This window comes from Danio rerio, chromosome 6 (genome assembly GCF_049306965.1).
Source record: "Danio rerio strain Tuebingen ecotype United States chromosome 6, GRCz12tu, whole genome shotgun sequence".
Lineage (NCBI taxonomy): Eukaryota > Metazoa > Chordata > Actinopteri > Cypriniformes > Danionidae > Danio > Danio rerio.
In genome coordinates, this window is record NC_133181.1 from 1,113,399 (window position 1) to 1,132,295 (window position 18,897).

Sequence of the window (18,897 nt, forward strand, 5' to 3'; positions counted from 1 at the left end):
CATCATTGAGAGTCCAAACACTGAAGAGCAAACTCATCGATGAGTAGCTTTTCAGATCCTGAACCATACAAGCCAGTGTGCATACAGAGGGAATACAGTTTTGCACTCACTGGCCACTTTATTAGGTACACCTGTCCACTGGCTCGTTAATGCAAATGTCTAATCAGCCAATCACATGGCAGCAGCTCAATGCATTTCGGCATGTAGACATGGTCAAGAGGATCTGCTGCAGCTCAAAGCGAGCATCAGAATGGGGAAGAAAGGGGATTTAAGAGACTTTGAACGTGGCATGGTTGTTGGTGTCAGGCGGGTTGGTCTGTGTGTGTGTGTGTGTGTGTGTGTGTGTGTGTGTGTGTGTGTGGAGTGAACGCGGCTCCTCCATTAATTAACCTCCCCTCTGCTGGTTGAGGAAGTGAATCTGTTATCATATATTCACACGGCTCTACACCAATTAATAGCAGAGAGAAAAGCAGGCAGTTTAGCGTCATCCCAGCGGTCGCCCTGTCTGCCCGCGCTGGAGATCCATTATTCCAGAAAACACTCTAATGTGTGTGTGTGTGTGTGTGTGTGATGAGAAGAACGGGGATCGGCCCAATCTGAGGGGCGGGTGGAGGGAGGGAGGGGGGATAAAAGCCTCGGAAATGAAAATAAATAATCTTGGCTAATACCACACCTTAGGAGAGCAGACAGCCAATCAGAGAGCTCTGGAGACACCTTCACTGTCCTCACACACACACTGACACTCACACACTCTGACCTTCAGTGCAAAGACTTAGAGAAACACACACTCACCTATAGACACACACACGCTCATATCTACACATGCACCTAGACACACACACAGACACACACTCAAACAGGCAGACACACAAACTCTCCAAGACACACACACACACTTCCATCAACAACACCTATAGACACACACACTCACCTATAGATGCACAAACTCACCAATAGACAGTCACACACAAACACTCCTATCGACAAACCACACACACACACGCACACACACACCTATTGACACGCACACACACCTATAGACACACAAACTCAGCAATACACACATTTATCAACAAACACCTATAGATACACACACACACACCTATAAACCCACAAACTCAGTAATACATACACACACTCTCTTATCAACACCTATAGACACACACACACACACACACACACCTATAGACAAACAGACTTAGCAACACACACACACACACACACACACTCTTATCAACACCTATAGACACACACATTCACCTTTAGACACACAAACACAGCAATACACACACACACACACACACACACATTTTTACAGTATCAACAAACACCTATAGACACACAAACTCAGCAACACACACATGTACACATACTCTTATCAACAAACACATATAGACACACACCACACACACACACACACAATCACACACATATAGACACACAAACTTACTAATAGACACACAAACACTCCTATTGACAAACACCTATAGACACACACACACACACACACACACACTCTTATCGACAAACACTTAGACACTCACACACACGCACACACACACACACTTATAGAAATACAAACTCACCAATAGACACACACACACACCAATAGACACACACACACACACTCACCTAGACACACAAACTTACCAATGCACACACACACTCACCTATAGACACACAAGCTCACCAATACACACACACACACTTACCTAAAGACACGCAAACTCACCAATAGACACACACACACACTGACCATCCGTGCAAAGGCTTAAAGAAGCAGGTTGCAGTACACACACACACACACACACACACACACTCACACACACTCACCTATCAACACGCACAATGACCTATAGACACACAAACTCACCTATAGACACATACTCCTATCAACACACTCACCTACAGACACACACACAGACACACACTCACCTATAGATACAATAACTTAACATTAGACACACACACACACACAAAGGGAGAGACATATATACACACAGGCACACACACACACACACATACACACTGAACCCCCCCCCCCCCCCCCCCACACACACACACAGACATGTGAGTCACAGATAGACATATTCACAGACAGACACACACACACACACACACACACTCACACTGAAACACTCCCCTCATCCACCCACTCACACTCACACACACGCACGCACACACACTTGTCCCCCCCGACTCTTTCTTGTGCAGCCTTAAGAGGCCTGATTCCCTGCTAATGACCTAGTTCTTTTAATGAGCAGTATTAACCCCCGGCTACAGTCGCCCAGGTCTTAATTGTCAAGCGAGGCTGAAACAGGAGCAGGTATGGAGCATTAGCTCACGTCATCCCAGGCAGGCATAAATAAATGTGTGCTGAAGCTAAAAGAAATGGCTTCTCCGTCTCCATGTCCCGCCGTTTGTCACCGGACGCCACCGCATGAACCCGCTGACGAATAATGCAGTGATTATGAGCTGCACGAGCGCGCACACCTACGAACTCATTACAGCGCATCTAAACACCTCTCTGCCGTCGTGTAGTGGGAATAAAACATGTAATTTTCTGCACTGCAAAGACTGAAATATATTACGCTTTTATCTTGCTTCTAGTGCAAATATTAACAAGTTCTTAATTTGAAAAGCATTTTTGCTTTCATAAAGACTGTGAAATACGTCCCGGGAGGTACATATTTGTGCAGTTTTTGTTTTCGCGAATCCGCGAGAGGCCGCTGTGTGCGCTTTTTTGTATCTCGAATGTCTCTCGCGAGTGCCGTTCGCGCCCGCGCTGTTCTCGGGTCAACCCACCAGAGGCCGCTGTTTGACTGACTGAATGATTGACTGCACGACCAGCCAATCGGCTGACCCATCCTCCTCCTTCCCTGAACTCAACCAGTTTTACCGATTGACCCGTCCGCCCACTCACTTCCCTAAACCCGAGCAACAATTTATAAAAGCCGTCTAGAAACAGAAAAGCCCTCATCTGTTTTTTTTTAACCACGTTTTCGGATTTCACCACGCTTTCCCCCGGTTATGAACTCGTTCGCTTTATTTTTTGGATTCTGTTTTTGTCTTACCTGATTTCTGGAACTGCTCTTCCCCAGACTCGAACCTGCTCGCCATGGTCAACTACTCCTCTCTGCATCTGAGCTGACACGATGAGCTGACCGGACAAACTGGTATCGGCGGGAAAGCCCTCCACACGGAGGTAAGCAGAAAGTTGGTAAGTGCGAAAAGGAACAGCGTCATACTGCCCTGTAGTGTTTGCTTAAATAAAATGAAACGCAGCCATAAATACCTACTGGGACGGATTTCGCGGTCTCCAGAAAAGTCCACGGGACTACATTTTCAGAATGAGCTTGAGTTGCATAAAGAATAATATATTGTGTTTTCAGAAATTATTTATTTTACATTTACATTTAGTCATTTAGCAGACACTTTAATCCAAAGCGACTTACAAATGAGGACAAGGAAGCAATTTACACAACTATAACAGCAACAATGAATAAGTGCTATAGACAAGTTTCAGGCGTGTAAAGTGTAAGAAGCAAAACATTAGTAGTTTTTATTTTATTTTTGTAGAACAGTTAGCGGTGGAACCAGAGAGGCAATTGCAGATTAGGAAGTGTAGTGGAGACTAAATAGTTGAGTTTTTAGTGGTTTCTTGAAGACAGCGAGTGACTCTGCTGTTCTGATGCAGTTAGGGAGTTCATTCCACCAACTGGGCAGATTGACCGCGACAGTTCGAGAAAGTGTTTTCTTCCCTCTTTAAGATGAACCACGAGGCGACGTTCATTCACAGAACGCAAGTTTCTGGAGGGCACATACATCTGCAGAAGTGAGAGCAGATAAGAAGGAGCAAAGCCAGAAGTCACTTTGTAAGCAAACATCAGAGCTTTGAATTTGATGCGAGCAGCAACTGGCAGCCAGTGCAAACGGATGAGCAGCGGAGTGACATGTGCTCTTTTAGCTTCATTAAAGACCACTCGTGCTGCTGCGTTCTGAAGCAGTTGAAGAGGTTTGATAGAGTTAGCTGGAAGCCCGGCTAGTAGAGAGTTGCAATAGTCCAGTCTGGAGAGAACAAGAGCTTGAGCAAGGAGTTGAGCTGCATGTTCAGATAAGAAGGGTCGGACCTTTCTGATGTTACAGAGTGCGAATCTGCAAGATCGAGATGTGGTCAGAGAAGTTTAGTTGGTCATCAATCGTTACTCCAAGGCTTTTCACCGTTTTGGATGCAGTAATGGTTGCCCCATCCATCTGGATTGAAAAGTTATGATTAGAGTGGGGTTGGCAGAAACTTTAAGTATTTTCGTTTTCGAGAGGTTAAGCTGGAGATGATGATCTCTCATCCAGTGTGAAATGTCTGACAGGCATCAAATATAAGTGAGTTTTCACTTAAAACATGTAAAATAATCTGCCATTGAGGTGAGTCAAACAATATTGTTTTGATTTTATTTCACTTACAGATTATTTTACATGTTTTAAGTACGCTCCAAAATACGTACATACCCCTGTATACATATCTGGAGAGCGCCAAATACGTCCCAGGAGCTAGTTTTTTTTGCAGTTTTTGTGTTTGTGATTTCTGCTGTGTACGCTTGTTCAGATCTCAAATTTCTCTTTTTCCACTTTCACTGTCGAGTGACTGTCTGACCCATCGTCCTTTTACTCTAAACTCTAACCGACAGTGTTTTACAAAGCAATCCAGAAACAGGAACTACCCAGGCTCATCCTGAAAACCAGTGCTTAATTAGTGAATTGTGAGGTCCCAGAACAGAGCAGGGTAACGGATCCAGCATGTTGAGGATGTAGAGGTGCCGTGCACAAAAGTGAAGAGCTGGGGCAGGGGGGGGGAGGGGTGTGTTGGTGTATGAGAAGGCGAATGGGGGGTTGCAGCTGAAAGTAAAGAGCGGGGGGATTTGTCAAGGACAAAAGCGAAGCAGGTTGGGGAGTCGTGGAAGAAAGTGAAAGTGAACAGCGGACAGGGGAAGAGGGATGGATCAGATTTCAGAGGTGCCGGATCTGGATCTTTAGGTGCAGAAAATTTTGCAGATCTTTCCGGCAAAATTAAGCCCTGCTTAAAAAATACTTCTACAGTGGAAGTCAGAATTATTACCCCGCCTTTGATATTTTCTTTTTTAAATATTTCCAAAATTATGTTTAACAGATTCAGGAAATTTTCACAGTATGTCTGATAATATGTTTTTCCTCTGGAGAAAGTCTTATTTGTTTTATTTTGGCTAGAGTAAAAGAAGTTTTTAATAAATTAAAAAAAAAACGTTGTTTTTTGATAGTCTACAGAACAAATCATCGTTATAGAGTAACTTGCCTTATTTCCCTAAACTGCCTAATTAACCTAAATAACCTAGTTACAGTTTTTCCCAATTGTTTACACACATTTTCTGAAAGCATGTCTCATATTATCAGAACTCTACACACAAATAATTTTTTAGAGTTTACCTTTGCAGAAGAATTGAAGAGTTTTGCCTAATGTGTGTGTGTTTTGTGATTTGTGTGTAGAGTTCTGACAATATGAGACCTGCTTTCAGAAAATGTGTGTAAACAATTGGAAAAAAAACTGTAAAAAACATGGGTGGGCAGTAAACAAGCTGTGAACCAGATGAGCTCTGATTTCTAAATTGCAGTTCTGTGAGACAGGTGTTTACTCATGATGAGCAAAGTAGGACAAATGACTTTACAGTTTTGAATGACAGTGTGTTCCTCATAAAAAACTAAATATAAAAATAATTCTCTGCAAAATGCAGAGAATTGTGTGTCGTGTTTTGAAATAAGTGTGTTTTAAACCTGCAATTTGAGTGTAAAGCAGGAATTGTGCTTGTAGTTTAGCAGAATGTTGTAGTCATTGTGTGTAAACAATTGGAAAAACTGTAACACAATGTTTTTCTTGTCTATAAAATGCTTCCTGGTTTAGATATTTGCACAAGAAACAGGACAAAAACTCCAAAGATGAAGCTTTTTTTTTTTTTTTTTTTTTGCAATAAGCTTTATGTCAAGAGGTGTTTTTCCAACTTCAGCCTTTATTTACAGTGTATAAATGAATTTAATAAGCAGATTTGGACACCTAATTAAAGGTTCACTACAGGAAACGCTCAGTTCAATATCACTTAAACTCCATCAACTGCATGTGCTGCACAATCTTGATTGCTACAGAAAATCCTTTTAACACATACCTCGGGTTTGTAAAGACAAATAAAAATAGCATTTGCAGATACAAAGGTGTCTTCAAGTCAGAGGTTTTGATGTGAGCCGCCTTGTATTTTGGCACAAACTGTTAATTATTTGTGTCTAAATTGCGCAACTCATTTTCCACGGTGAACTTCTGCTCGTGTGTTATTGGTGTATGGAGAAAGGTGAGAGTATTAGATGTAACACTAAACAGGCTAAATTAGTAAGTGATTATCTGTGCATTTGTTTGATGCTGCGTTGCGTTCAAGGTATTAACTTAGTCAAGATTGGAATCCATGGATTTAGTGGTACATCAATGCAGATTGAATCTATTTTGATTTACATTTAATTCAATTGCACAGCAATACATGCAATACAATAATTGAGAATAACTTGTTTAAATGGGTTAAATGTAAGAATTGCAATGCATTCATTGCTTTCTTATTGACTTATTGTATGAACAGCTCATTGCAAACATTAAAAAAAGTACTTAACTTTCTTTAGAAAACAAAAAAATAGATTTACGTTTATGACAGATGCTTAAAATCTTCGGGGTAATGGAAAATGGGGTCATTGTATACTGTAAGTGAAGTTTAATTTTAAACTAATTTCGAGAGGAGCAGGTGCTCATGATTGACCCAGCTGGTCCACATTAGCTAATCATGATCCTCCAATCAAAGGATTGTAAGTCACTATATATCTTCATTTCCTCTCTACAACTATCTTCATCTGGAAGAACCCCCCTCCTCCATTTCTTCCACCTTTATCCTGAATGGGCGGCACGGTGGCCCAGTGACTAGCACTGTTGCCTCACAGCAAGAATACCAATGGAGTTGGGTCTGTGCTAGGCCATCTGGTATTTCTGTGCGGAGTTTGCATGTTCTCCTCGTGTCCGCAAGGGTTTCCCCCGGTTTCCTCCCACCATTCAAATATGCTCTATATTATAGATAAAATAAACCTAAATCTTTTCTCCACTGTCTTACTCTCTGAAAGTTCACCTTGGCCTCAGCAGCGGGGAGGTTTGAGATTTCCCCTCACCCTGTGAAAGGAGGGAGCCCTGGGCTCGTGGATCCCTTGAGCTCAGGGCTCTCTCCCGGGACAGCATGCCAAACTCGCTATGTATAAATCATGAGCTAAGCGTGAACTCTTGAATAACAATGTGTCATTCATTCAACCTGTAGAAGAAGGCTCAGATATAATGTAGAATAATAGTAATAATAATATTTTCTTACATTTTTATAGCTCTTTTCTGGACACTCAAAGCGCTTTACACATTTTTAGGGGAATCTCTTCTGCAAATTTGGCCAGGAAGCCAGGGTTAAACCCCTAGGACATCCTGGGATTTTTAACAACCACAGAGAGTCGGGACCTCGGTTTAATGTCTCATTCAAAAGGCCGGTGTTCACTGAGCAGTATAGAGTCCCATTCACTATACTGGGGCATTAGGACCCACACAGAGAATCCAATAAGCCGAGAATCCAATAAGCTCAACATATTATTCATTCATTCATTTTCTTGTCGGCTTAGTCCCTTGATTAATCTGGGGTCGCCACAGCAGAATGAACTGCCAACTTATCCAGCAAGTTTTTACACAGCGGATGCCCTTTTAGCCGCAACCTATCTCTGGGAAACATCCACACACAATCTCATACATTACAGACTATTTAGCCTACCCAATTCACCTGTACTACATGGAGGAAACCGGAGCACCCGGAGGAAACCCACTCGAACACAAGGAGAACATGCAAACTCCACACAGTAATGCCAACTGAGCAGAGGCTCAAACCAGCGACCCAGCGACCTTCTTGCTGTGTGCCTCTTGTTACAGTTATGAAAGTTTGACAATAAGAAAATGTTCATGGGCTAATGTCATCACCACATTGAAATGATCTATACATTTAAAAACCTTCAGTATACGTGTGATCATCACACTGCTTCTCTACAAACAAGGACAAAAATCACCAAGACATCTTCTCAGAAAAATAATTACATAAATGCAATAAATACAGAAATTAAATTTTGCATGATATTGGCATCAAATTCAAAACATACTCGGGATATATGTTGCTTTTGCCCTATTACCTGTATATTTACCTGTATGTATTTCTCCAGGACTAATTTCATATCTTTGTTTATGAAGTAGTACAATGTTTAGTGCAGTGCAAATCTTTTACATTACTGAATTATCTATAACTTTTTTTTTTTCATTTTGAGCATTTAAAATTCTAGATGATGGATAACAAAGCCCAAAGTGTCATTCTTCCGAAGATACATGAACTGAAAAGGTAAAACAGGTTGCGGAATAGTTGCCCGTTGAAAAAAATAAATGCAATTTGAATAAACAGGAGAAGTTTAGAGAAGTCTAAAAATATGTATGTGCATAGTAAAAGGTGCATTTATTATTATTATTATTATTATTATTATTATTATTTTTATTATTATTATTATTATTTATTACTTATCATTATTATTATTATTATTATTATTATTTTAATTATTATTATTGATTATTATTATTATCATTATTATTATCATTATTATTGTTATTATTTATTATTATTATTATTATTATTATTATTATTATTATTTATTATTATTATTGTTATTATCATTATTATTATTATCATTATTATTATTATTATTATTATTATTGTTATTATCATTACTATTATTATTATTATTATTTATTTATTATTATTATTATTATTATTATTATTTATTATTATTATTATCATCATGATTATTATTATTATTATTATTATTTATTATTATTATTATTATCATTAATTATTATTATTATTGTTATTATTATTATTATTATTAAATATTATTATTATTATTATTATTATTATTATTATTATTATTATTATTATTATTATTATTGTTATTGTCATTATTATTATTATTATTTATTATTATTGTTGTTATTATTATTATTATTATTATTATTATTTATTATTATTGTTGTTATTATTATTTATTATTATTATCATTATTTATTATTATTATTATTACTATTATTATTTATTATTATTATGATTTGCAATAACTCGTTTAAACATAAATACATTATCTTTTCAGTTTCTAAAGATGTCAGGTGACCACACTCATATTTCTAGCTGTTTAATACAATAATATTTTTTAGATGCACCAAATACTATTGTCTATATTCATTTTTCAAAGTGTGTGTACTCATTTCTGCTGAGCACTGTATATAATATAGCGCTCTGTGTGTGTGTTTTGGGAGTATATTGTATATGTGAGTGTGTGAGGGACAGCGTGTGCCCTGTCTTCTGCTCTGCTGCTGTCAGACTGAAGCGTTTCTCGTCTCTCTGCTTTTTCAGGTCATGTTTGATCTAAATCTCCATCAGTCAAACACTTGCTCTCCCTGCTCCTGTTCCTCAAGATCAGCTCACCTCTCCTCCATCCTGTCCATCACTTTACCCTTGTAAAACTGCCTAAGTACATCCAAGAAACTGATCTGGACTGTGTGAGAGTTGGTGCATTTAAATAACATTGGTTCTACAGGAGCAAGGCCTGCATGATATATGGTTTCAGCATCGATACTGCACAGTGCGAATCTGCAATGCAAATCTTCAGGATTTGGATCAAATCAATTATTTGTTTAGCGTATTTTACAATAGCTATTGTTTCAAAGCAGTATTATTGCACTACAATTAGAATAAGTTAAAGCTACAATCAGATATAAGTTATTATATACAGTTGCAGGCAGATTTATTAGCCCCCCTGAATTATTAGACCACTTGTTTATTTTTTCACCAATTTCTGTTTAATGGAGAGCAGATTTCCTTAGCACATTTCTAATCATAATAGTTTTAACAACTCATCTCTAATAACTGATTTATTTTATCTTTGCCTTGATGACAGTAAATAATATTAGACTAGATATTCTTCAAGACACTTCTATACAGCTTAAAGTGACATTTAAAGGCTTTACTAGGGTAATTAGGTTTACTAGGCAGGTTAGGGTAATTAGGCAAGTCATTGTATAACGATGGTCTGTTCTGTAGGTTATCTAGAAAAAATACAGCTTAAAGCTGCTAATAATTTTGTCCCTAAAATGATGTTTAAAAAATTAAAAACTGCTTTTATTCAAGCCGAAATAAAACAAATAAGACTTTCTCCAGAAGAATAAATATTATCAGACATACAGTGAACATTTCCTGAATCTGTGCAACATCATTCGGGAAATATTTTTAAAAAAAGAAAACAATTCGATGGGGGCGAATAATCCTGACTTCAACTGTATATGCACAAATATAATAATGTAAAGCTTCCTATAGAAATTATTAATTTAAATGAGAGATTTGCAGCGGTGTACTTATATATGATGATCACTTTAACATTATATGGCAGATTATTTCCTTGTTTTTAGTAAAAACTTATTTAATTTTGATGCATTATTTCTTAAAACCAGACGATATTGTTTTCCTGTCTATGAAATGCTCCTTGATTTAAGAATATTTAGATATTTGGACTAGAAACAAGACAAAAACTCTACGTAAGATAAGCATTTTTAGCAATGCATGTGCTCATCTCATCATCATCATCATCAGTGTGTGTGTGTGTGTGTGTGTGTGTGTGTGTTAGATTGTCATCCGCTACAAACGCTGCATCACAATGGCATTGATGTCCTTCATGAAGCCTTTTCTCTCTCTCTCTCTTCAATCCTCTGTCTTGTCTTTTGGCCCCGGGGTCTCGCCGACACTCCGCCATTCCTGTTTATTCTGTGTAATCTCGCTCTCATCTCCGTGTGGCTTTGACAGATGGTTACGGGCACACAATAGCATTAAGACTTTGATTTTTTTTTTTCCTGCCGCGTGCGACACAACAAACAGCCATCAGAGCAGCCATGTGTGCCGTGTCGCTTTAAAGAAACGTGCGTTTCGTGGCCCCTCCTGTGTAAGGTAAACTGCATTAACCTTGCTTGCTGTTATTAAAATGATCGATTTGCCAGGTTTACCTTTTCTTCTAGCGTGTCGCGGTTAATATCCGGGCGTCTGGTGTCATTTTTAAAGCGGGCGTCGGGGTGTCAGATGCACGCTCAGAAATGATGCATAGAGGTAAATAAGGAGGGTGAAATTAGCCCTCCTGTCAGCGCGCTACCTTTCACCCCCGGGCCGGAGGAAATTGACTGCACGCTAGATTTTCAAAATTAGCCCTTAATGTTGGCCTGACAAACGGAGGCTTCATAATGCTTTTCCGTGTCATCCACAAAGAATCCATCATCACCTTTCTCCCAGTCGCGCGGCGCTCCGTAATTCGGTAATAAGGTGAGAGAGGTACAATGCCGGATCATTTATATGCAGGGATCGCGCAGGTATTTTCCCATAAGGGATTTGCATTATGACATCGGCTGCCTTTTTTATCGGCCGACGAACACGGCGCGGATGTGGCGAGGTGCTAAATGTGTCTGCTACTACATAAAAAATCCCAACCCTTGAAAAATTGTTTGCTGATCCAGATGATAACCCCTAATGGCACTCGCATAAATAAATCAAGATTTAATATTCTAATGTGGCCCTCATTTGAATATTCCCTCTTTATGGATACCTGGGACGGCCATATATTTCTGCGCGGCTTACGTGGTTATTCTGAGGTTAAATATTTTATAATGTAATTTTTTTTGGGGGGGGGGAAATAAAAGGATGATATTTTATGTCAGTTTGTGTGATGGAAATGGATTTTCTTGTTAGGAGGGAGCTCCACGTTCATTAACAAAGCCACCCACCTATGAGTCTCTGAGTGTTTCTCTCATAAAATGAGGAGCGTAATGCTTTCAGTCTCAGACATAAACACATAAGTGAACAGTGAAACGGATGATATAAAGACTTCAGGTAGAATAGAGTGGGTGTGTGCCTCAATCAATCAATCAATCAATCAATCAATAAGCCTTAAACTTCTGATATTTAAACTATTCACTTATTTCTGCCCAAGAATGTAAGAATGAATTCTGTAATGAAAGAATTATTTTAAATCTGCTAATTAAGTTTTCCTTATATATATATATATATATATATATATATATATATATATATATATATATATATATATATATATATATATATATATATATATATATATATTATTATTATTATTATTATTATTATTATTATTATTATTATTATCATTGAGTTTATTAAATAATTTTGTACTTTTCTATTTTTGTCAAAAATAAATTCTGACCTAAATATTTAGAGCCATAAACAAAAGCACTGCTGCTGACCAAAGAAACTAGAAACACAACTACTCTACATATTGGCAGAAAACTGGCTAATTTATACAAATCTGTGTGATTTAATTTGTATGAAAAACTATGATTTTTAAAATCTTTAATCGTCATTTGGTAGTTGAGCAAATCATACTAAAATAAAAGGTAATACTTTATTGTGATGGTCCATTTGAGTATTAGTAGACTGCCTGCTTATCTGTTGATACAGACATTCAACAGACATTAACTGACTATAAAAAAACTTTGCAAGTACATGTCAACTTACACTAACCCCAACGATAACCCCTACCTAACAGTCTACTTATAATTTAATGAGAATAAGTTGGCATGTAGATGCAATGTAACTTAAATTCAACAAACAGACCATCAAAATAAAGTGTAATCAAATAAAGTTAAGAAATAAAAAAATGGTTATGAATTGCTGTGAGATTGCACTGGAGAAACACAAAGCAAAGAAGAAAAAAAGGTAAGAAATCAAAAAGAGTAATGAATTGTAATCATATAATATGCACTGTAAAAAAAAATCTGGGGTGCTGGAAATAAATTGTGAAATAATAGCAATTAAATTACAGAAATTTACTGTAAAATAACGGACATTAAATTACAGAAATTTCCTAAAATTTAAAATTTCTGGTAAAGTTTTGTAATTCAGCCTGTTATTTTACAGTAAATTTCTTTTATTTAATGGCCGTTATTTTACGGTTTATTTCCGGCACCCTAGCTGCTGGAAATAAACCCTAAAGCTCAAAGCGAAGCAAATTGTATGGAATCAAAAAAGTTACGAGATGTTATGCGATTACTCTGAAAAAAACACAAAGCAACTCAAGAACTTAATTGCAAATAAAATTGTGCGAAATACAAAAAGTTCCAAAATGTTTTGTTGTAATTGTGTTGGAGAAACACAAAGCAATTCAATAACCTCAAAGCGAAGCTACATTTTATTGAATTGTATGAATTGAAAAAAAATCGAACTGCTGTATTATTGCGTTAGAAAAACACAAAGCAAGTCAAGAACCTCAAAGCAAACAAAACTGTACGAAATTAGAAAAGTTACAAATTGCTGACAGATTACATTGAAGAAACACAAAGCAACTCAAGAACCTTAAAGTAAACAAAGTTGTACGATATTAAAAAAAGTTACGTATTGCCATGAGATTGTGTTGGAGAAACATGAAGCAACTGAACAACCTCAAAGCAAACAGAATTGTATGAAATCCAGAGTAAAAAAAATTGTATGGTGTATTTGAGAAACACAAAGCAACTCAAGAACTGCAAAGTACACGAAATTGTACGAAATAAAGAAAGTTAGGAATTGCTGTGAGATTGCGTTAGGGAAACACAGAACAATTAACCTTAAAGTAAATGAAATTGTATGGAATTGCATGAATAAAAAAAAAAAAAAAAGAATTTCTGTGTTATTGCATTGGAGAAACACAAAGCAACTGGAAAACCTCAAGGCGAAGCAAATTATATGTAACTGAAAAAGTTACGAATTGTTGTGAGTTGTGTTGGGGAAACACAAAGCAATTCAAGAACCTCAAAGCAAAGCAAATTGTATGGAATCAAAAAAGTTATGAATTCCTCTGTTATTGCATTGACGTAATTACAATCGTAAATTTACGAAATCAAAAAACGCACAAATTATAGTGAGTTTGTCCTTGAGGAACCCAAAGCAACTCAAGAACCAGAAAGTAAACGAGATTGTATGAAATAAAAAATTTAAAATAGGAATTGCTGTGGGATTGCATTATAAAAAACACCAAGCAGCTCAAGAACCTCAAAACCTACGAAATTGTACAACTTTAAAAAGTTCTGAATTGCTGTGAGATTGCGTTGGAGAAACACAAAGCACGAACCTCAAACTGTGAAAAAAAGGTTCTTGATTTCTGCTGAACCCTAGAATAATCAAAGCACCTTTATTTTCGAGAGTGAAGGAAAAGCTCTGCACTCAATAAATCTCAAAAACCACACACACACACACACACAATCACACACACTTATCCCATAAGATGATGGTCTGCGAGCCGTTTATGTGTCATTAGTGTCAGAGTTTGAGGAGAAACTCGCTGTGATTCAAAGCTGCTCAGTGCTGACCGTAAACACACAGACCTGAGCCATCATCACAATCCTGACCAAACAATCCCAGCTCAGCACTCATACACACTTCACACACACGTGTTATATATAAATTAACAACGTTCTATAAATGACCGCTGTATGATGTTAACCCTCGGGTCTGAGTGATTCACAGTGTTTCAGCTGTTCAGTCTTTCACATATAACTCATATCACTTGCATTTATAATCCAAACTATAAAATAAAACAAGGAATAATTTTACAAGTTTTTTAAACTGAAAATCTTTTCACATATTTAATTTAACAGCAAAGACTGTTAAATTTATTTTTTATAAATCTGTGTAAATACAACTGGAAAACAGTGAAAATGCAAAGAATGGTGGGAAAACCAGTATCAAACACCTGAGTTTATTTTATTTCATTTTAAAACTTCGATATTCAATAAAACAACTACAAATTTGCATGAAAACTACAAGCGTGCATGAAAATAAATAGGATGCGTGAAAAGAAAGTTCAATAATCTTCAGCAATGAATAATATGAGTTTGCATTTCAGTTTTTTTATTAACCTACTTAATAAAAATAATCAGATTTCACAACTTACTTGTAATCCATAATTCATTACTTTACTACTGACATGAAAAAGTTCTCTGATTACTCGTGCTACTTGTAATCCAGCATCTTGCTACTTGAAAATGAGTAATCTGATTACATAACTCACGATAATTGTAATCCTTAATCCATTACTATTTCCTTGACAAAAGTAATCTGATTGCTTAACTCAAGTTACTTGTTATCCAGTACTTTACAATTTAGTTGAAAAAGTAATCTGATTACTTAATTTGTGTCACCTGTAATCCATTACTTTACTACGTACTTGAAAAAGTAATCTGATTACATAACTCATGATAATTGCAATCCAGTACTTTACTATGTGCGTGAAATAAGTAATTTGATTACATAACTCATGATACTTGCAATCTGGTACTTTAATACATACTTGAAAAGTTAATCTGGTTACATAAGTCATGATACTTGTAATCTGGTACTTTACTACGTACTTAAAAAGTAATCTGATTACATAATTCATGCTACTTGTAATCCATTACTTTACTATTTACTTGAAAAAAATAATCAGATTACTTAATTAGTGTCACATGTAATCCATTACTTTACTACGTACTTTAAAAAGTAATCTGATTACATAACTCATGATACTTGAAATCCGGTACTTTACTATGTACTTGAAAAAGTAATCTGATTACATAACTCATGATACTTGTAATCCAGTACTTTACTATGTACTTGAAAAAGTAATCTGATTACACAACTCATGATACTTTCAATCCGGTACTTTACTATGTACTTGAAAAAGTAATCTGATTACATAGCTCATGATACTTGAAATCAGGTACTTTACTATGTACTTGAAAAAGTAATCTGATTACACAACTCATGATACTTGAAATCAGGTACTTTACTATGTACTTGAAAAAGTGATCTGATTACATAACTCATGATACTTGAAATCAGGTACTTTACTATGTATTTGAAAAAGTAATCTGATTACATAACTCATGATACTTGTTATCCGGTACTTTACTATGTTCTTGAAAAAGTAATCTGATTACATAACTCATGATACTTGTAATCCAGTACTTTACTATGTACTTAAAAAAGTAATCTGATTACATAGCTCATGATACTTGCAATCTGGTACTTTACTATGTTCTTGAAAAAGTAATCTGATTACATAACTTATGATACTTGTAATCCAGTACTTTACTATGTACTTAAAAAAGTAATCTGATTACATAGCTCATGATACTTGCAATCCGGTACTTTACTATGTTCTTGAAAAAGTAATCTGATTACATAACTCATGATGATACTTGAAATCTGGTACTTTACTATTTACTTGAAAAAGTAATCTGATTACTTTATTTGTGTCACCTGTAATCCACTCCTTTTTCCTAAAAAAAAGTAATCCAGTATTTTACTATTTAGTTGAAAAAAGTAATCTGATTACTTAACTCATGTTACTTGTATTCATTACTTTACCACTCACAGTACTTGAAAAGTTAATCTGATTACACATCTCGCAATACTTATAATCCAATACTTTAGTTGAAAAAAAAAAAGTAATCTAATTACATAACTCACAATAATTATAATCTATCACCCCAACACCCCTCACAAATCTGAGTCTTGAGACTCTCTGAAGACAGAAAGTCACTCAGGTTGGTATAGCGCCAGTGAATAATGACAGAACCTGAACTTCTGGACGGATAAAGGCCGCAAGACTGATGTTTTATTGCGGAAAGCCGAAAGCACGCGGAGTTGATGTGGATGTGGAGCAGATCAGTGTTTGTGTTTGATGAAATATGATTTGTGTCCCTCAGAGGCTGTTATCGCGGAGCATAGGTGGTCTGTCAGATTTATTGATACCCCTCGCTGCGGGACTTTGTCTTCTTGCTGAATGTCAGGCGTGTAATAACACAAAAGCAGAAAAAAACAAGTGTTTCTGCTGACAAAGCATTTATTCTGTCCACATGAGCTGACGTGGAGAGGACGGTTAGATATAGACGTGAGGGGAGAAAAAAAAAAATCTCCGTCTTTTATTCCACTGTGTGAAAGCATGAGCGCCTCGGGCTTCACGGCTGTAATTCCACCTTCTTCTGAATTCGGCTTAAATAAACTCATTACAATAAGTCATGGTCAATAATTATGAAAGAGCGGCCACGGCAGACGAGGTAATAACATGCAGCTGAACGTAATGCAAAGGTAAAACTAATTGCGTCTGATAAGGTTGCGGTTAAACTGCAGTTTGGGATGGAGAGACTCAGGGCATGAGATTCACATTAAAACAATTACCAGCGTTAAAACACGTGAAATTCAGCGCACAAAACTGCTGCTGCTCAAAGCGTTATCCAGATCTAGTCTTCACAGGCCTGCAGTTCAGGTTTGAGACTGAGATTCTTTCGTTTTATTTGAAGGTAAATATACTGTGAAACATCATGTACAATTATTAGTACACAGAAAACATCAACAAACAACTGCTTCACAATTCAGAAGGAGGTTATAAGTGGCTGAACGATGGCAAAAAATCAATGTTAATAATAAGAAATAACTTACATTTTCTCATCTGACCTGAACTTGTGAATATTTTAATACATGCAGACAACATTATATTTTAATTATATGTACTTATAATTTTATATAATTTAATTATATGATTAAAACATAACAAAAACACCTTATAATAAAATCTTTGGAAGAGTTTTCATTAAGAGGTATCTTTAATTACCATTTATTCATTCATTAATTTTCTTTTCGGCTTAGTCCCTTTATTAATCTGGGTTCGCCACAGTGGAATGAACCACCAACTTATATCCTTCCAGCTGCAACCCATCACTGGGGAACACACATATACTGCGTACACTTTTACCCAATTCACCTGTACCGCATGTCTTTGGACTTGTGGGGGAAACCGGAGCTCCTAGAGGAATCCCATGCAAATGCAGGGAGAACATGCAAACTCCACACAGAAATGCCAACTGACCTAGCTGAGGCTCGGACCAGCGACCTTCTTGGTGTGAGGTGACAGCACTACCTACTGCGGAAGAAAGTAGTTCCTCTCACAAAAGGGTTTTTAGACTTGCCGTGATTTTCTTATTTATATACACAATTGTGCCGTCAAACTGTTGTATAAACGCAATATCACACTCTCAGCAGTGCCATATGACTGTATATCAGCACTGGTGGGACGCTAAGGCTACTCAGGTGATATTGCTCATTTACTGCACTGTTTATCCTGCTGTATATGTATTTACATGTATATCTTTACTGTAAAATATACAGTAATTATTGCAAAGCAACTTTAAAATACAGCAACATACTGCATAACTGCCCCGCAGAAAAATACAGTTTATATTGCAGTTAAATACTGTGTCATTTACAAAAATTGACAGTGATGCAAAATAATCTGCCAATGGGATAAGTAACTAATCTCAGAAGGAAAAATAAGATTATTTTGCTCGCCCCATTGGCAGATTATTTAGCTTGTTTTAAGGAAAACACTTGATTTTGGCTTATTATTTTTTAAAACAATACAATAGTTTTTGCTCGTCTATAAAAAGCTTCTTGATTTAAGAGTTTGTAGATATTTGGACTAGAAACAAGACAAAAACCCTCAGTAATATTTTTATTTGCAGTGCAGAATATTGAAAGTCATTCCCACCAAATGAAGGCACGAGTTTTTAAGTCCGTTTTAATGAGGTTTCTGTTTTTGCATTTTAATTTTGGAGTGAACTATCCCTTACGGTGTGTACAGCAGTTTGCAGTTAGTGTCTAGGCTGAAGCACATTTTTCCAAAGTGCCTGAGTTG

At 36.6% G+C, this 18,897-nt stretch overlaps 1 long non-coding RNA gene across 2 annotated transcripts in view; it reads left to right on the plus strand.

Moving 5' to 3' along the window:
* Positions 1-18,897, plus strand: part of LOC141386151 (uncharacterized) — a 304,298-nt gene that overhangs the window by 227,544 nt on the left and 57,857 nt on the right. Inside the window, exons 5-6 of one of the 2 annotated variants that reach the window (XR_012407492.1) lie at positions 3,102-3,220; positions 9,528-11,867. This is a non-coding gene — a long non-coding RNA (uncharacterized lncRNA). Of the gene's footprint in view, positions 1-3,101; positions 3,221-9,527; positions 11,868-18,897 lie in introns of those variants that run through there. The other variant, XR_012407491.1, reaches the window with a different exon arrangement.